An 18,851-nucleotide genomic window follows, 5' to 3' on the forward strand; every position below is an offset into this window, starting at 1 on the left:
CCTCAGGCCCTCGGGGAGAGCCCCCCCCGTGCCCTTTGCAGAGCGCGAGCGGTGCCACGGGGGCTTCTGGGGGGGTCCCGGCCCCCCAACCTCGCTGCCCCCCCCACATGCCACCCACCCCCCTCCCCGCCGCGCTGCCCCCGGGACCCCCGCGAGGCCGGGACCCCCAGGGGCAAGGAGCGCTGCCCCCGGTGCCCATCCCCGCCCGTCCCCGCACCGGAGCGTCCCCAGCGAGCGGGAGTGGCCGAGAAGTGCCACGCGGTGGCAGCAGGACTGAGAGCACCGGCAGCAGCTCCGACCCCGCAACCCCCCCCGGCCCAATCCTGCGCCCAGGGGGGGCTGCCGGGGTCCCACAGGGAAGGGGGGGGCGAGGGGGGAAAGAAGGGAGGGGGCGGCCGGGGTGGTGGGTGCTGCTCCCCCACCCACCACCCACGGGGGCTCTTTTCTATTTATTATTATTATCTTCTCGCCAATAAAGAGCTGGGGGTGTCGGGGTGTCTGCTGTGACCTTCTTGGGGACAGGCAGCGTGCCCTGGGGTGGTAGGTCCTTAATGTCCCCGGGGGGAGACGTGGCGCTTTGTCTCAGCGTTGCTGTCCCCCCCCCCTGTGTCCCCCAGGCTCAGAGCCACCCCTCCAGGGTCACCAGCCAGCGAGGTGGGTGACAGCGGGGTCACCCCCAGGCTGGCCAGGTCCCCGCGGCCCAGCCGTGCCGCCCCCACCCCTCGGTGACCCCAAAAAGCTGCTCGGAGGGTCTCAGTGCCACGGCCCGGCGCTGGGAGCGGGTGGGAGGAGGAAAAACCCCTTCTGTGCCCTTAAGATCGGCACCGGCGGGGCAAGGGGGGGGTTAAGCGGAGGGGTGGGACCGGCCCGGCTGAGCTGTGCCTCTTATAGCTCGGGGCTGGGCTGGGGATGGGGGTTCTGCCGCTTTTTGGGGTGGGGGATCATCCCCCGGGGCCTGCTGGGCACAGCCGCGGTCACGGCCACGCTGCTGGGGGGTGAGTGAGGAGGGGAGGACCGGGGTCCTGCGGTGCCCCCCGCCCCGGAGGGGGGTTTACCGGGGGTGGGGGGTTCCCCCGGCGCTGTCCGGGCACCCCCAGGTCGGGATCAGGTGGGGGCAGAGGGTGGGGGTCCCTGCACACCGACAGCACCGAGCTGGGCCCCTTCCCGCGGCGGGGGGGATTACTGAGCCGAGCCCCGAGATTAAAACCTGGGCGGGAGATTAATCCTGGGAAGAGTTTGCCCCGTTTAATAGAGCGACATAAATACCAGCCGGGATTAGGGGGCTGCGCGGAGCCCCGGCAGCCCAGGGCTGGGGCCGGGCTCGGCCCAGGGCCCCCCCCCGGGATGGTGGGTCCCCTCCTGGGCCACCCTTGGGACTGGGAAGGGGCTTCTGCACGGAAAGAGGAGGCGAGACACCCGGTGAAAGTGTGGGGGCTGGGGTAAGAGACACTGATTGAATAGCAATGACTGCATGATTTATGGTTTGCATTATTGCATGGCTCATTTGAATATATGCTAATAAGGCTTTTCTCCCCGTTTTGTTTGTAAGATTTAGATTTGCTATGGCAACCCGCTGGCATGGAAGGAGCGCCAGGAAATGTCAGGGCGAGGTGAGCCCCGGGGAGGGGCTCGGGGCTGTCGGGGGGGTGGGGGGGGGACTCGTCGCATCCCACCACCGGGACACGGGAATGGCCGGCGGGACCCGGAGGGCAGAGCGGGAGACCCGGAGCCACCGGAGCCACGAATGCCACCGGCACCTGCAGGTCCAGTAACGCCCCTTGCGACAGGTCCTGAACTGGGGTTGGGGGGTGCCCGGGGGTGCCCCCAACCCCGCTTTGGTGCTGCACAGAGGCCCCTCTGCCCCTCTGCCCCCAGCCTCGTGTCGCTGCTCACCTGCCGAGACCCCAGCGCAGGGGAGGGGGGATGTCCCATCACACTGGACCCAAAGGTGGCACCCAGGGACCCCCAGATTTACTGGGGAGGGGGTGGACAGCGCTCGGGGTGACACTGGGAAGCGACAGAGCACCTGCGTTCGCTCTGTGTCCCCCACCGTCCATCCCACGGGGTCCTGGCCCACCGCGGAGGGCTCTGGGCCATCTCCCCACCTCTGTAGCTGCGTGTCCCCTTCCCAGGTGACCCGGGAGCTGCCCCAGTGAAGCCCAGTTACCTGCAGAGCCAGCACGGGGGGGTCTGTGCTGCTCCGGGGGGGTGCTGGGCTCCAGCGCTCGGGGCTGCGGGGCCGGTGGGGCTTTGTCTCCCGGTCGGTGCCGGTCCCTCTCCCAGCGCGGGGGGGGAATGTTGCTGCCGAGGGTCTGCACCCCGATTTGGGGGGCTGCGCGCCTCGCAATCGGGGTGTTCCCTTGCTGGGGAAAGACGGGTGGGTTGGTTTCGGGGGCGTTGTCCCCTCCCCGGGGGGAGCAGCCCCGGATCCCCGCCCGGGGGGGGTGTGGGCTGAAGGTCCGTGTCCCTCAGGGTGCGGTGCCACCGAGGGGACACATCCCGGTCCCTGCGCTGCCCCCTCGGCTCTGCCGCCGCTGGGAGAGCACCGGGCCCGTCCCCTCGGAGCCCCACGGCCACGCGTGACCGCGGGCAGGGCCGGGGACGCTCCGGGCTGTCGCGGTGGCCCCGGGGCTGGCACCGCCTGTCCCTGCGACCACCCGGCCGCCGGGGCCGCCCGCTCCGACGGGGGCCGGTCTCCGCTCCCGGGAACTGTTCCACGCCTTAGAACGGGGCAGGAACGAGCCCCGGGGGTGGCGACGAGCGGCCGCGGCCCCGACGGATGGCAGGTGTCCGGTCCCTCCTCGCCGTCCCGCCGCAGCAAACCGGGGCCGAGCCGGGCACCGGGGGCTGCCTCCCTTCCCCCTCCGGTGCGTTCTCCCCCAAACACCCACTTTGTTGTTTTGCGAGAGCCCTGAAATATTGATGGCGCTGCGCCGAGCGCCTCCTAATGAATTTTTGATCAAAACTGTATCAGGGAGCCAAAATATGCCACCCATCCATCCGCCCCCCCCAAACCCGCGCCCCTCGGGGGTGGGGGGCACCGCGCCCGCCGGTGCCGGGGGGATGCAGGACCCGGGCCCGACCCAAGGGCCTTTTACCGGTGGCAGTCCCCGAGCAAGGCGGGGGTCTCACCGTCACTGAGGGCGGGGGTCGCACCCTACAGCCGGGCACGGTTATTCCAGGACTGGCGGCAGAATTTGGGGTGCCCGGCGTGCAGGCCCGGCCTCCTGCAACCCGCGGGGCTGGGAGGGCCCGGCCGAGCCCCCTTGAAGCCCCGGCTGGACGGGACGGGTGGTGGGCGGCCGGGGCAGCGAATCCCGGTGCCCCCCAGCCCGGCCGGGAGAAATATTCGTTAATGAGGAAATGCATAAGCGGAGCTCATTAGGGCAGAGCGCGGCGAGCCGGCGGCCTCCCCGGCAGCTCCGGGCCGGGGGCTGTTCGGGCAGGGCTGGGGGGGCACCGGGGCGGCACCGGCGCGGTCCCGGCTCCGCGGCGGGGGCCCCGCGTCCCCATCGCTCTGGCGGCTGGAGCCGGGCACGGCCCACCCCGGCCCCGTTCGGTGGTGGGGGGTCTGCGTCTCTTTGTGTGTCCCCCCCCCCCGGTGCCGAATTTGGGGCGCGAACCCCTCCGAGCGCTGCGCGAAACCCCCGATTTTTAGCGCTCCGAAAATCCGGGTGCGGCGGAGAAGCGAGGGCGGGGTGGGGGTGTGTGTTGGGGGGGGAGGAGAGGGAATCCGTTCCCGGTCGCTTCGGGGCTTGTAGCTGTTGACCCCCCCCCCCCGGAGCGGGAGGGGGTCATTTTTGGTTTAATTAAATAAAAATGGCCAATTTCTGCTTCGTTTCCACGGAATAATCCCGCACCGGCCGGGAACGGGGCGCCCCCGCCCCAGCCCCTCCCGCAGCCCCCGGAGGGGGGTAATGGCAGGAGGAACCCCCAAATCCCCCCCCCCCCCCCCGTCAAATGACCCCTTGGGGCGCCCCGAACCCTGAGGGTCCCGCAGCACCCAGGGAAGGGAGAAGATGCGAAGGGAAGGGGGGGCCGAACTCGTCCCCGCCACCCGCTGCCCGCGCGGGGCCGCATCCGCGGGGTCACCGGGATTACTATTATTATTATATATATTTTTTCAAATAATAAAATCCTCGTTATTTTTAGGTTCCGCTGCCAGAGCCGCCCCCGCGGCCCCCCTCTCCCCCCCCCCCTCCCCTCCCCAGCCCGGTGCCCCCCCCACCAGCGCAGGGCTAACCTATCCCGCTCCCGACGTGAGGACGTCATTCCTTACGTAGTAAAATATGGAGAAAGCAAAGGGAAAAAAAAAAAAAAAAAAAAAAAAAAGCCGCATTTTTTTTTTCCCCTCCTCTCTCTCCCATCTCCATTTCCAAAAGGGACAAAATGGATGTTTGGGCGGAATCCGCCCACCCTCCGCCACCCCGAGGCCCCGGCGGCGGCGGGCCGGGGCTGCCCGGTTCCTCTGGGTGCGGGGGGGAGTTCCCGGCGTTAAAGCCCCGGGCAGACGTTCTCTGTTTAACCCCACGTACAAGGCAACGTGATCGCGGGGGGCTCCGCTTCCCACAGCCCTGCCGCTCCCGGCCGGTCCTCCACGGGAGCCGCAGCCCGGCTCCCGCACCGCCTGGATGGCCCCGGGCCCCGCGTCCTGCCCGCAGCCGGGGCCGGTTCCCCCCGTCCCCGCCCCGGAGGCTGCCGGTGTCCCGGCGGCTCTCGGCTCCCGCTGTCGCTAAGTCATTAATGGATGCAGATGTGCGGAGGGAGGTAAATAATCCCCCCCACTCCCCTTTTTTTCGTCGCTGTTCTTTTCCCCCCCATCTCTCCCTGCCCCGCACTGAACTCGCCGGGCCGGGGCGGCTGCCGGTGCTGCCGGTGCTGCCGGTGCTGCCCGCAGGAGGGGCAGGGCTGTGCGGGCACCGGCGGCCGCCCCGCTCCCCCTCCCGCTTCTCCCAACTTGGAGGAAGTCCGCGAGGGGGGACCCCGCGCCTCCCCCTCCCTCGCCTTATTTTTTTTTTGGGGGGGGAGGCGGGTGGGGTGTTATTTGCCCACCCCCCCCACACCCCATCCCGGATTAGGGTCCCGGCAGCCCCGGTGTGAGCGTCGGGGTGGGGGTGAGATGGGGAGGGGGGGGGGGGACGGACGAGGCGTGGAAAGCTGCCCTCCCTCCGGCTCCCGCAGCGCCGGGAACAATGGCCACGGGCTCCGTGGGGACAATGCCCGGCGGAGCCGAGCTGCTTGGGTTGCAGGACACGTCCACCACCGCCTCGGCCACCCCGGGCCCCGGCCCCCGGCTCCCCCGGGACACGCACCCCCCCGCTCCCCCGGGGCTGTGGGAAAACGCGTGGCCGGGGTTGGCGGGGCGGGAAGGGGGAGGGAAGGGGGGGGCACCAAACTTAGGCGAAAGTGTCCCCACCCCACCCCGGAGGTCGGTTCCGTCCCCTCCTGGCTTTGGGGACGCCCCCCCCCCCAGCCCCGTCGAGCCCGGCTCGTCCCTCTCGCCCGTCCCGGCTCTTCCCGCGAACTCCAGCGGGTGCTCCCGGCCGGGCATCAACAGGTGGGCGCCGGGCAGTGCCCAGGTACGCACTCCCCGCGCCACCCTCCAGCCCCTTTCCTTTCCCACCCCTCCAGCGCTTCCCCCCCTCTTCCCCCCCCGGAGCCCCCCTCCCCTCATTATTCCTGTTATCCCAAGGCAGCCTCCGTGCCCAAACGCCGGCATGTGCGAGGCAAACAGAGCGCGATTGTTCCGAGCCTGGGAACGCGCGGAGGGGGCGCGGGGGCCGCCGCCCGCCGCCCCCCGCCCGGCCCCCGCTCAGACGCGATTGTGATGGAAATAGGCCTTTTCCCCGCATGCTGTTGAACTTGATGTTGACTCCTTTTCTTTGGGGTTTCACGTCTCCTCGGTCACTTGTTTTGTGGGAAAATTTTCTCCCGGGCTCCGGTGTGAAATTAATTAATCGGGGCCTCTAGATGGCAATGGGACACAAAAGGGGACGGCCCGGGGAAACTCCGGCAAACTCACAAAAGCCACCCCCGGGGTTTATAGCCCCGGGGCCGGTCGGACCGACTGCCCTGCCCTGCCCGGTGCCCGAGGTAAGGGGCTGCCGGAGCGAAGTTTCGGTGTGTGCAGCTATTTTTATTTTTTTTTTTTTTGGAGGGGGGAAGGATTGAGGGAAAAAAAAAAAAAAGAGAAAAAAAAAGAGGAAAAAATAGAGCAGGGAAAAAGGAGGTTGGGGGTGCCGTGTCGGGGGGAAGATGTTGCGTGGGCATCCCCTTCCATCCCTCCCAGTTCTGCGTTGGTGAGAGGTTGTTGTATCCCAGCTGTTAAAAAAAAAAAAAAAGAAAGGAGGAAAAAAAAGAAGTAAAAAAAAATTCCCCACGCGAAGGGCCGGGACTGAATTCGGCGTTTCTGGAGAAAGGAAGGACAAAAAAAAATTAATTATCTTATTTTATTATTATTGTTATTATTATTATTAATATTTCCCCCCTTCCAAAAAAAAAAAAAATAAATAAAATAAAAAGTGACTGGGGGTGTTCCTCTGCCCGGCTCTACCCGAGCGGGCACGGCAGGGAATTCCACGCCGTTGTTCCCCGAGCTGGGAAATCTCTGCCGTGCGCGGGGAGGGGGGGAAAACCGTTTGCTCCCAGTTTGGGCTGGGAATGGTTGTTGGATTTCCAGTCCCTCTCCTCGCTCTCAGTTTCAACGGGTGCCGCGTGCTGCGTGTCCTCCGACGGGATTAGCGGCGACGGGGGGATAAATGGGAAATCAGATTTTCTCTGGGAGCACTTCGCGAGGCAGGATACGATTGTTTTGAGGCGGATCAATCTTTGCGAAGCGTTCGGGGCTTTGGGGAAGCATTTTTGCACGGGAACAGGCCAAAAAACGCGAGCGTCAAATGCCATCCCCGCTCTTTGTTGCCACAACACCTTTGGGTGACAGCGGCCGCAGAAAGAAAAGAGAAAAAAAATCATTAAAATCTGACGTATCTTTAGTTTTCGCCCACATCGATATTTCCAGCTGGGCGGGAATTCGGGTAAATTTGGCTGGCGATTTGGGGACCCCTTTTCCTCGGGGTCGCCCCCCCGCCCCTGCGGTGCTGGTTGAATTGAGCCGCGAAGCGACGTGGAGGGGAACGAGTCGTTGTGTTTTAAATGCAAATAATTCCCGGCGACGTTGGAATCAAACGAGGGTGGAGGGGGGGGGGAAAAAAAATTAAACAAAAAAAAAAAAAATGAGGCGGGAAAAGAAAATGAAAAAAGGCGAGGGGGGGGGGCTGTGGGGGGGAAATCTCGGTAGGAGGAAAAAAAAAAAAAAGGAGGGAAATTAAAGAGCTGAAAAATCCGCTTTCGAGGGGCGCCGGGCCGGGCGGGCGGGCGAGAGGCTCCGGTGCCCGGGGAGCGGCGGGGGCTGCCCGGTGCGGGGCTCCGGTGCCCGGGGCACGGGGGAGATGGGCCCGGTGGAGACAGACGGACAGACGGACGGACAGGCACCAGGTGCGGGGCTGCCCCTCCGCCGGGGTGCCCTGGATGTCCCCGGCAGCAGAGGCCGTGTCCCGCCTGGGCCCTGGGCGCGGGGCGGGGGTCCCCATTCCCCGCGTGGAAGGCGCGGACCGGGGGGCTCCCCACGCCCTGCCCGCCCGCGGGACCGGCCCCGGCTGACCGGGCAGGGGCTCCAGCGCCGCCCACCCCCCGCCCCCGCCGCCGGCCTCGCCGGGAAAGTTGCTCCAAGTTGGAGCGATGGCGGCGGCTCCTCCTGACGCCTCTTCTTCTCTCTTTCCCTCCCCAGGTGGGCTCGGCCGAGCGGCGTCGCGGCGACCGGACAGCGGGCGAGGCGGAGGTAACGGCGGCTCTCCCCCTCCTCTTTCCCAAAGGCGGCCCCGGGACGCGGCCGGTTCTCCCGGAGGGATGCGGGGCAGGTGCGGGACCCGCAGTTGGCGACGTCGCCGGTAACGGTGGGAAGTTCCCGGGCGGGCGGGGAGCGGCACCCGGCGCATCCCCCGGTGCCACGGGGCAGGGGGGCCGGGGCCGGCCGGGCTGCCGGGGCTCCACTGCTCCGGTGGGGCCCCCGCGCCGAGCCCTCCGCGCTGCCTCCCGCCGAGGCGGCCGCCGGTTCCTGCGGCGAGCGCCGTGCTCGCACCGGAGCCCAACATGGCTGCTCTAGTGAAGGCATTTGATTCACACGGGGGTGTAGGCGAGGGGAGAAAGGGGGGACCGGAGGCGCCGGGGCCGGTCCAGCGCCCGCAGCCGCCGGGGCGGCGGGTACAGGCGGGCGACGGCTCGGTAAGTGCCGGGAGGAGCGGGGCCGGGCGGGCCCCGTGGAGCCCCCGCCGCGGACACGCGAGGGCCGGGCCGCCCTCCCCGCCTTGGCGATGCCAGGCTTCCCCCCGCGCCCCTCGGGGACGGGCGGGCGTGGGCAGCGGGCACCGGCGGCCGGCGGGGGCGAACCGGGCGGCTGCGGCCCTGCCGGGCCCTGCGCGGGGGTTACCGGGCCCGCGGGCGGCGGGGAGCGGGACCGGCGGGGATGATGCCACCGGCACCCCCCCGGTGCCCGAAGCGGCCCCTCCTCGAGCCGGGCCCGGGCCGAAGGCGGCTCCCGGGGCAGCCACGAAGCTCCACCGGTCCCGTTGGTTCCCTCGGCGGAGCTCCGGGGCCGCGGTCGTTGTTGGGGTTTTTTCCCCTTTGGGGGAAGGAGTGCGGCCGTGCCAGCCCGGGAAGGAGCCTCGGGCAGCAGAACCCACCGGGACGGCGGAGCGGGGCCGGGCCCGGCGGTGCCCCGGGCGGTGTGGACGGCAGCGGGGCCGAGCCCGCCGGGGCCGCGGCCACCCGGGGCTGGGCAGGGAGGCATTTCGGAGCCCGGTTTCGGAGGTAACGGCACCGACTCGGCCCACGCGTGGCGCGGACCCCCGGCGAGGATGGCGGGCCGCAGCTACCGGGGGCGTGCGGGTGGGCGATCCTTTAATTTTGGCAACCGGTTGCCGCGCTGGCACCGTCTTCCTGCCCGCGGTGGTTCGGCCGCGCCGCGGTGCACCGGGGCGGCGGGAACCGCGGGGGTGGCGACGGTGATAATTAATGGCAATAATAATAATGATAATAATAATAATAATAATTAATTAGTGGCGGCTCGGTAAGGGAAGGACGGAGGAGGCACGACCCCGCACGGCCCCGGGGCGCGGCACGGCGGCGGTTCAGCACCACGGAGAGCGGCGGGGCCGGTGCCCGCTCCCCGGTGCCCGGTGCCGGCGGGAGGACGCTCCGCTCTCGCCACGCGATGCTGCGGCCGCCGATTGAGGGTGGGGGGCTCCTGCCGAAGGGTCCCCAGCCCCGGGGATCCCCGGTGAGGGGCAGAAAGCCCCGCTGCTCCCGGGGAGCCCCCGGTGCTTGCGGGTTGGCATCTCCGCAGGTGCCGCCGTGAATGGCGCCTTCGAATGCAAATATTCTATATATTATATACGTTCTCGATATATAGGTGGGTATATATATATATATATACACACACATATATATGTATATATATAAAAGGGCGGGTGTTTATAGCAGGGGCCGGGATGGATCTGTGCCTCCTCCCCAAAACCGGGAGCGCTGCGAGTGGGAGCCGGGCCCCGCCGCTCACCCCGACCCGCTGCTCCCGGTGCCCGCTGGAAGAGGAGCCCTCCTGGGGCTACCCACGGCCGGGGCACAGGCCAGCGCTGTGCCCGGGGCTACCCGGGGCCGGTGCTATGCCCGGGCCGCCTCTTGGTTTCGTTTTCCGCCGTTTCACCGGAGCGAGGTGCGACGAAGCGGCCCCGGGAGGGCCGCGGAACCCGCCGGGCCGGGGCCGAGCTGGGGGGTCGGGGGTGTGAGGAGGCTGAGGAGAGCCAGAGGACAGGTCTCGGGGGTCCCGCGCGGGTCCGGGTGCTCGCAGGTGCCTGTGCGGGGCCGTGCGGGCAGCAGGACGAGTGCGGGTGTGAGCGCTGCCGGGCGTGCCCCGGGGGGTGAGCGGGGCACCTCTGGGTGCTGCCGGGTGTTCGCACGGGTGCCCGGGCCCCACTGGGTGCTGTGCACCCACGGGGGTCGCGGCCGTGCCCTCCGGGGCGCTCCCGGGGTGAGGCGGCGGCGGGGGGGATGCCAGGGAAAGGCCGCTGCCCCCCGCCCCTGGCCGGGAGAGCGGAGCGGGGTCCCCGCACCGGGCAGAGCCGGCGGGGACCGGCCCCGGGTGACCGCACGGGGGGGACGTGGAGCCGGACCTCGGCCCCGCGCCCCGGGTTCTGCCCCGCCGCCCCTCCGACCCGCGGCCCCGCTTTGTCCCGGGCCAGGGGGGGGTTTCTCTCGGCCGGGAGGCACGGCCGAGGCCGGGCCCGTCTGGGGACCCTCGTTACCGCCCGGATAGGGGGCAGTTCCAGCCGTGTTTTACTCCTGAGCATCTTCAGAATTCACCCCCGACCATAGAGGCCCGTGAGCGCAGAACCGACGGGAGGGACCAGCCGCCCCCCCTCCCTCCCTCCCCTCGGCCGCTCCTCCTCCCGGCACACGGGGTTTAACCCCAGGCTTTGCCGGGGGGGGCGGCTCCGCCACCGCCCTGCCCGAGCGGGGTTACCCCCGGGGCACCGCCGCCTCCCCGACGGGGCGGGCCGGCTGCTGCGGGAGGCTGGTCCGGGGGGGCCCGGGGCGAGCAGACGGACCGGCCCCCGGGGACAGCGGCGGCCGTGGCGAATGGCGCTGGCCCCCCCCGGGAGGGGGGTGACCCCTGCCCCGGCCCCACGCCCGGGCTGTCCCAGCCCCGCCGCTCGGGCTTTGTCCCCGCCGGCCGCCCCGTCCCTCCTCCCGCCCTCCCCCGCCCTCCAGCCAACCCTCCGCCGACGACTCTGCCTCAACTTTAGAAGCAGGTCCCGGAGGCGCCGGGCAGCGGGAGCGGGACCCGCACGGGCACCGGCACAGGGCGGGGGGATCCATCCTCCTTCCCGGGCTGAGCCTCCTCCCCTCCCTGCCAGCCTGGGAAGGATGCGGCGACCCGGAGCCGACGGCGACCGCGGGCAGCACCGGCCCCGGCGGGGCGAGCAGGTACCCCCTCCCCGGGACCCCTCCCTCGCACCCCTCCCGCGAGTCTCTCGTCCTCCCCACGTCCCCCGTTGGGCACCGGGGCAGCCGCTCCGCTGAGTTTCCCTCCGAGCGGCCGCACGGCCGGAGCCCCTGCCTTGGGCAGCTCCCCAGGAACATCCCCGGGAACATCCCGGGAACATCCCCGGAACATCCCGGGAACATCCCAGGAACATCCCCGGAACATCCCCGGAACATCCCGGGAACATCCCCGGGACATCCCCCGCCGGTGCCCGGGGCCGGTGCCCGGAGCCTCCCGGCCGGAGCGCAGAGTCCCTGCGGGGACGGGGCCATCCCGGAGGGGCTCAGGGAGACCCCCCACTCCGGGAGATTCACGGCCCGGACCCCCAGGATCCGCGGGGTCCCTGCCGGGTTTGCAGGGCCCGGCTGGCGGGAGCGGATATGGGAGGAAGGGGAGGAAGAGGAGAAGAGCGCGGGGGCGCGGTGGAAACCCCCGGGGGGGGCCCTTTCGGTTGGACCCGTCCCTTCCCCAAACCTCTCTCATGACTCAGCAGTTCCGTGCCAGTAATTTCCAGTAATTATAAACTGGGAATGGGCTCCCGGCTGGGGCCGGGGGCAGATTTGGGGCCGGGAAGGCGGCAGGTCCCGGGGCCGCGGGCGGCAGGGACGGATCCTGAGGGGACACCCTGCCCTGCCGTGACCCCGGGGCCGGGGGGGCTGCGCGGGGCTGAGCCCGTTTTGGGGCGCGGGTCCTTTTGGGGCGCGACGTCGAGTCGGGGCTCCCGGGTGGGCACCCGAGGGTCGCGTGTGCTGCATCCCAAGGCGCCGGAGACGATTCCTGCTCTCCCTCCAAAACCTTCGGGGCTCCTTCCTGCTGTTGGCAGCGAGGGCAACACAGCTCGTGGTCACCCGGGGGGCTCCGGTGTGGGAGCCAAACCCCCCCCCGGGGGCGCGAGGCCCGTTGTTGTTGTTGTTGTGGTTGTTGTTGTAGAGACCTGGGCGGGTTTTTCTCTTTGGTTATCTAGCTGTATGAGTGTATGTGATATCATAAAGCTAGAGAACCGAATGTAAAAACCCGCCTGCCATCCTCGGGGAGAAACAGCCCTGCCCTCCCGGCACGAGGGGGGCCCGCTGGCCACCGGCCTCCCCCAGCCCCTGGTGCCTGCACGAGGGGAGAGCGGCTGGAAGCCAAAGGCGGCCGTGGAGCGGAGATTTCGCCGGGGTTTCGCCTTTAATCATTTTTATCGAGGCCCAGAGCCTGCTCCTGTGCCGGGGCGATTATTTTGATTCCAACCTGGGGTTCCTCAGGCTACCCACAAACCCAGCACCTTTATTTTATTTTTTTTTTCCTTTTTTTTCCTTTTTTTTGTTTTTTATTTCCCCGCCGTGGTTTTTAATTGCCACGCCGACAATTAAAGCTCCCTCGCGCCGGAGATAAATGAAACGGGGTCGAGCTCAGAAATAACCCCCCGAGAAAAAAAAAAACCAAACCCTGTTTCATAACGAAGTGGAAGGAAAGTTGCTTAAATATATCACCGCATGCAAATTGTAATTTAGCACCAACCCGTTTTCCGAGGCCGATTTATCTGCCGGGGAAGAGAAATAAATCATCGCCGCTCGTTCTGCGTCCGCGGGGAGGTTGGAGCTTTGTTCTTTGGGAGAGAGGGGTTTGGGAGCATCGCTCCGAGGGTGTTCTGCTCTCAGCCACCCCCGGGGTCCCTCCTGGAGCCCCCGTGCTCCTCCTGGATTTGGGAGTTGGGTCCCTCTCCCTCCTGCTCCCCTGGCTCCCGGCGGTGCCCGGCGAGGCTCAGCAGAGCGAGGGATGTGGGGCTGAGTGGGGGCCTTGGAGCGCTGGATCCAGCCCCGTGGTTGGTGCTGGGAGAGGGGAAGGGCTGTTAAGGGGTGACCCCACAAGGCTGAGCCGTCCCCGGGTATTCCTGGGAAGCTCAGGGAAGGTGTTTTTGGGTGGTGCTGCGGAACGGGCAGCGAGGGAGGGCCCTCCTTGCCTGAGGGCTCTCCGGCTTTTGGAATTGGGAAGTGGGGAGGCTCCACAGATGGATCCAGGCACCCTTGTTGTTAAACCATGGCAGGATCAGGACCATCCAGCGGGATGCAGGCACGGCACGAGGGCGGCCGGAGCAGGGCGGTGACACTGGGGCACCTCCATTCTCCCCTCACTGTTGGGTCTTTGGAGCATCAATGCCCTGGCTGGGCTGGTACTGAGAAACGAGAAGGGGAAGAGCTCCAAAAATTAAAATCCCGACGCCCCAATCCCTCTCTCCATCCGCCTCTCCCTGCCCGGCACATCCCGGTCCCACCTCCTCTTCCACCTGACGTGTCTGGAGTCTGCAGCACGGGAGGAATTTGAGGTGCAACCTCCTCCCTCTCCCTCTCGGCAGGTCTTGCTTTGTTCGGGCAGCAGAGGAGCAGATTCCTTGTCCTGGATCCCTGTGATCCCTGGTGCTGCTCCTGCCCCTCCAGCCTGCACGGACACCCTGGGCTCCCCCAGCCTGGGCCTTTTTCCGGGCAGGGAGGACGTGGAATCCATCCCTAGTGTGGGATAAACCCCCTGCACACCCCACACCACGGTGTGGGATAAAGAGCAGATGATCCCCTGCACACCCCGTGTCCCAGGGAGATATTCCACCTGGGAATTGGGAACAGCAGTGCTGGTGCTCCGGCCCTGGTGACGCCGAGCCGGGCGACGGCCTTTGCTGCAGCACCACCCGGACACACCGGTTTGTCTCCCTGCCAGAGACACTGGGCCCGGGGAAAACGTGCCTTGTCCGATGGCTGATGCCACCTGAGGGGCTGGATGGGCAGGAAAACCTTTTCCCTGTTCCCTGTTCCTCGACTCTTCGCCCTGAGCTCCTCCAAGGGACGGCAGGATGCTGTTGGAGCGGGTTTTCCGTGCTGGACCCACTTATATCCTTTCACCCACCTCAGGCTCTCCAAGGCCTGGCCCAGCCGTGGATCCTGTAGCTCTGTGTGTGAGTCAGGGCAGGGTTTGGGCTTCCAAAGCACCACAGGAAGGCACTGGTTGCTGGGGGAAGCGTTCCAGCACAGCGAGGCCATGCGGGGACAACCGGGAGCAGCAGGAGGGATGCCCAGGGCCCAGCACGGGTTGCTGATGCTGGGCACCAATCCTGCCCTTGCCTCTCCCAGTCCCAGGCTGGAGCACACCCCAAAAACCACCCCCAGGCACCCCAACACCCCGGCAGGACTCGGCGGGGAGGCGGCGCGGGCTCTGCCGCGCGCCGAGGAACCTTCCCCTCCCTCCTGACTACTTGTAAACCATTTAGCAGGAATTTCTTAAAATAGGTTCCACTTTAAGGACTTATCTTCTGAATGCCATTAATTTTCTGGGGTTCGTTAAAAGCAAACTTGGTATCGTAGCAACGGGATCTATTCCGGGGAGGCAGCCAATGGCACCGCACGGCGTGTGCGACCGAAGGCGAGAGAAAGGAGCCTTTCAGGTTTATTCTCGGGCTCGTGCCTCTCCCTGCCAGCGAAGTTTTTTAATTTCCAGTGTTTTATTCCCTCGCGGAATGTTTTATAATTTCTCCCCCGGCGAATCCCGGCGGGGAGAGGGGGGAAAAAAAAAAACAACAAATATCGGGGAAATCGCCTTCCATGTGGGCTGAGGAGGTGGCGGAGGGATGAGGTGGGAGCTTGGGGTGGATCCTGCTTGGGACAGCCAGGCTGGTCCCTCTGGGGTGGGCACTGCCAACCCTGATGTCACCCCTTGGGAGAGACGCTGGGCACCTCCGGCCACCCCGGCCAGATCCAGCGGGATTGGGAGCTGCTGGTAAAGGGGCCACTAATCCCCGTCTCATTCCCCCGGCCCCACTGGAGAAATAGTCATTATTTGCTTTTTAATCCCATCTCTCTCCTCTTTTCCATCAGGCCCTAAGCTGCAATCTTGTTCCCCGGGGGATGTCATGCCCGGGGATAATCCCGGGCGCTGTCGGGGTGCCCGGCACGGCTACTTTGGGGCAGGGGGTGGTTTCCAGCCCTGGGTGGTGGTTTCCAGAGCTGGGGCTCTCTCCAGTCCTCGTTCCCGGCACAGGGAGAGGAGCTGGGATGAGCATCCTGGTGCCAGCACAGCAGAGTGAGGAGGGGGCAGTGGGACAACCCCCAAAATCCCGTGTCAGGGTGGAGATGGGAATGGGGAACTCGTGGTTGGCTTGGCTGTGGGGATGCCAGGGCACTGCCCTGTGGGGGCTCAGGTGTTGGATCCGGCCTCAGGGACCCCTTTGTGCCGTGGTTGGTGTGAGGGGTGGAAGGAGCTGCAGGAATTCTGGGATTTGGGGTGCCGAGAGGAGCCAGGAGGCTGCTCCGCCTTTACCGCCAGTCTTGTGGGGGGAAACCAGCACCCTGTCTGCCAGAACCCTAAAAATAACCCTGCCCGCCCCCCCCATCAGCACAATATCCAGGTTTTAATTGGGGAGGGGTGGCAGGAATTGAGTTTGGAGCCATCCAGGCCGACGGTACCCACAGCAGGTGCCCGAAGGTTTGCAGGTTCTCAGCCTTTACCCCAAATCTCCCCATCCCTCCCCGAGAGGCTCCCTATGCCCCCTTCCACCTGCCCCAGCCCTGGCATTTCTCCTTTCTCCCACCACAAACTGATGGTTTTCCGACTTGATAACAGTGAGGGGTGGGGGGAAAACCAAGTAATTTATGATTAAAAGTATCACTTCGACAGACACAAAGCGTGGATGCCCCAGACAAAACCATCTCCAGGGGATGGAGGGAATGAGAACTGGGGTGGGTTTAACTTTAGATTATTTACAAACCATCCCTGCCCAGGCCCCAGCAAACAACAATCCCTTCCCATCAGGTTTGGAGCTCCAGTTTATTTACCCCGAGCTGGGGTGGGAGGCGAGACCAGGCCGCCCCTTCAGCTGCTAATTTTTATAGATGTCAGGATGGAGATGTCAGGATTCATCCAGCCTGGATAAATCAGGTGCTGGAAGTGCAGGGAGCAGAGTGAGAGCTCTCAGCCCTCCCTCAGTGCCTGAGGGGTGAGAGTGGGACCTGCACCCACACGGGGTGGGTGAGATGAGGCTTCACGTGCCCAGGACATCAAGGTCTGCTCCCAGGATATCAGGGTCTGTTCCCGACCCACCAGCCCCACAGGATGTGCTGGAGCATTGCTTTCTCTCTCTCTCTCCCTCTCTCTCTCTTTTTTTTTTCTCTTTTTATGGAGAAATTATTATTTACAGTTTAATATCTTCATGTTTCTATGGGAACTCCGTGGCTGCGCCGGGTGGAGAAGTCAAAACCAGCTGAGGAAATGGGAATATTGGAAAGCAAGGGGAGCAGGGTGGGTGCTTGGACTGGGGCAGGGGGCAGGTGCTGGATGTGGGGGGGACCCACCACGTGTCTGTGGTGCTCGGGGTGCCGAGGACGTGGCCTTGGTGGCTGCTCTTTGTCCCCCCTGCCAAAGCCAGACCCTCCTCCTGGGCTCAGCGAGCCTGGTTGGAGCTTCCTTTCTCCTTCCCCAGGCCGGGAATGCTCCAGGCACAGGGAAAAGCCCTCGGGAATTGATGGGTCTTTGGCACACAAGGGTTGGCTGAGCCCCCTCGCCACGGGCATGTGTGGGCATTGGCCACCGTGGGCATCGACTACCTGTGGGCATCAGCCACCCGTGGGCAGAGCTGCAGCCCCGAATGTAGGTCACACACACACGTGTGCATCAGCACACACGTATGTTGGCTTCAGAGAGCTCGTCCTCGCTGATCCCAGCCCCATCCTCACTGACCCCAACTCCATCCTCAGCAATCCCAACCCCACCTCGCTGATCCCAACCCCACCTCGCTGATCCCAACCCCATCCTCAGTGATCCCACCCCATCCTCACTGATCCCAACCCCATCCTCAGTGATCCCAAACCTGTCCTCAATGATTCCAACCCTGTTCTCGCCGATCCCAACCCCATCCTCAGCGATCCCAAACCCACCTCACTAATCCCAACCCCATCCTCAGTGATCCAAAACCTATCCTTGCCTATCCCAACCCCATCCTCAGTGATCCAAAACCTATCCTTGCCTATCCCAACCCCATCCTCAGCGACCCCAACCCCACCCTCACCGATCCCACCCCGCGCCGCCGATCCCGGCCCGACGAACAGATTCCCGTTTCCCAGCGCAGGGCACGTGCGTTGGGCACGGGGGGCGAGGGGAGGACACCGAGGGGGCCCCCCCTCCTGGCACCAGCACCGGAGCTCATGCGGAAAGCGCGGCCCTTCTCCCCTAATCGCGGCTGACAGGGACTCGCTCGTGGCCACGGCCCCGCGCCGGGCGCGCGGCAAGGACGGAAGGTGTGCCACGGCCCCGCCGGTGTCACAAAGGATCCGTCAGAGCAGCGGGGAAAGGTCAGCGGGGAGAGAACCAGGGTGCCCCGAGGATGGGGCCCTGTCTGTCTGTCTGTCTGTCTGTCCTGCTGCCCCCAACGAGGGGAGCGGGAGATGGGTTTCAAAAAATTCCTGAGAAATGATAATTGTGGGTCCTGCCACCGCTGCTGCCTCCCGGGCGGGGGGGCCTTTTGGGGAGGGTGTTTTCAAGCCTTTCCTCCTCCGCCGCCACCAGGAATGTGTTTATTTATTTTTAATGAAAAGCACGATCCCGGTGCTGCTCCGGGGCCGGGCCTTGGCAAACAAGAGGAGGTGCTGGGAATGGGGAAGGTGCTGGGAATGGGGAAGGTGCTGGGAATGGGGAAGGTGCTGGGAACGGGGAAGGGGCTGGGAACAGGGAAGGTGCTGGGAATGGGAAGGTGCTGGGAATGGGGAAGGTGCTGGGAATGGGGAAGGTGCTGGGAATGGGGAAGGTGCTGGGAACGGGGAAGGGGCTGGGAACAGGGAAGGTGCTGGGAATGGGAAGGTGCTGGGAATGGGGAAGGTGCTGGGAATGGGGAAGGTGCTGGGAATAGGGAAAGTGCTGGGAATGGGGAAGGTGCTGGGAGTGGGGAAGGGGCTGGGAACAGGGAAGGTGCTGGGAACGGGGAAGGTGTTGGGAATGGGGAAGGTGCTGAGAATGGGGAAGGTGCTGGGAATGGGGAAGGTGCTGGGAATGGGGGCTTTGCCACTTCCCCCGGCTCCGAGGAGCGACCCCCCGGCTCCGCCGTCCCCGGAGCTCCCAGCCCCGACTTTCTCTGCCCTAATTCCCTGGGAAACCAGGCGAGGGCTGATCCTCACATGGCTGTTTATTGTTTGTTGGAAATCTCGGATCTGTGCGGAGCGTGGAGGGGATTTCTGGGCAAATCCCGGGCTCCATGTTGGGGGGGATCGAGGTGTGACGCACCCGGATCGCCCCGGCCCTGGGGAAATCCCATCCCTTCCTGTGGACCCTGGGGAAATCCCATCCCTTCCTGTGGCAGGCGGGGATTTAACGTGGAATGTTTACTCTGGGAGCACCAAAAGCTGGTTGTGAAACTGGGGTGTGGAGTGAGAGGAGTGATGGTGTGTTTGGGGTCTCCAGGGCTGGGTGGTGGAGGGGGGCACAGCCACCAGCCCCGCGTCCCCTCCGCTCTGGCTTCACAAAACAGCGACAGCCAGTGGTACTTTTTACCTCCTTCCTGTTTTCCCTCAGTTCTCACCCCAAAATCCAAGCGTGGAGATCCCAGAGCGAAACAAGGGTGGGCTGTCCAGGCCGAGGGCACTGCCCCGGGCACCAAAAACCACCTCAGCTCACCACGATCCTCCCCGACACCCCTTCCAGGGCGGACTTTAGGGCCGTGCAAAGCCAGGAGGGGCCCACGTGTGCTCCCAGGGCCCCCCCCGGGCTTGCACACGCGTGTGCACGCGTGACCAGGCCGGGC

At 65.8% G+C, this 18,851-nt stretch overlaps 1 long non-coding RNA gene across 1 annotated transcript; it reads left to right on the forward strand.

Annotated features, from left to right (window-relative positions):
• Window positions 1-17,506: 17,506 nt before the first annotated feature.
• Window positions 17,507-18,059, forward strand: LOC127461501 (uncharacterized). Its single transcript, XR_007900094.1, has 3 exons — window positions 17,507-17,754; window positions 17,808-17,897; window positions 18,023-18,059. It is a non-coding gene; the product is annotated as an uncharacterized LOC127461501 (long non-coding RNA).
• The last annotated feature ends 792 nt before the right edge of the window (window positions 18,060-18,851 follow it).

This window comes from Manacus candei, unplaced genomic scaffold, assembly GCF_025592945.1.
Source record: "Manacus candei isolate 608988 ecotype Guabito, Panama unplaced genomic scaffold, ASM2559294v1 h1tg000106l, whole genome shotgun sequence".
NCBI lineage: Eukaryota > Metazoa > Chordata > Aves > Passeriformes > Pipridae > Manacus > Manacus candei.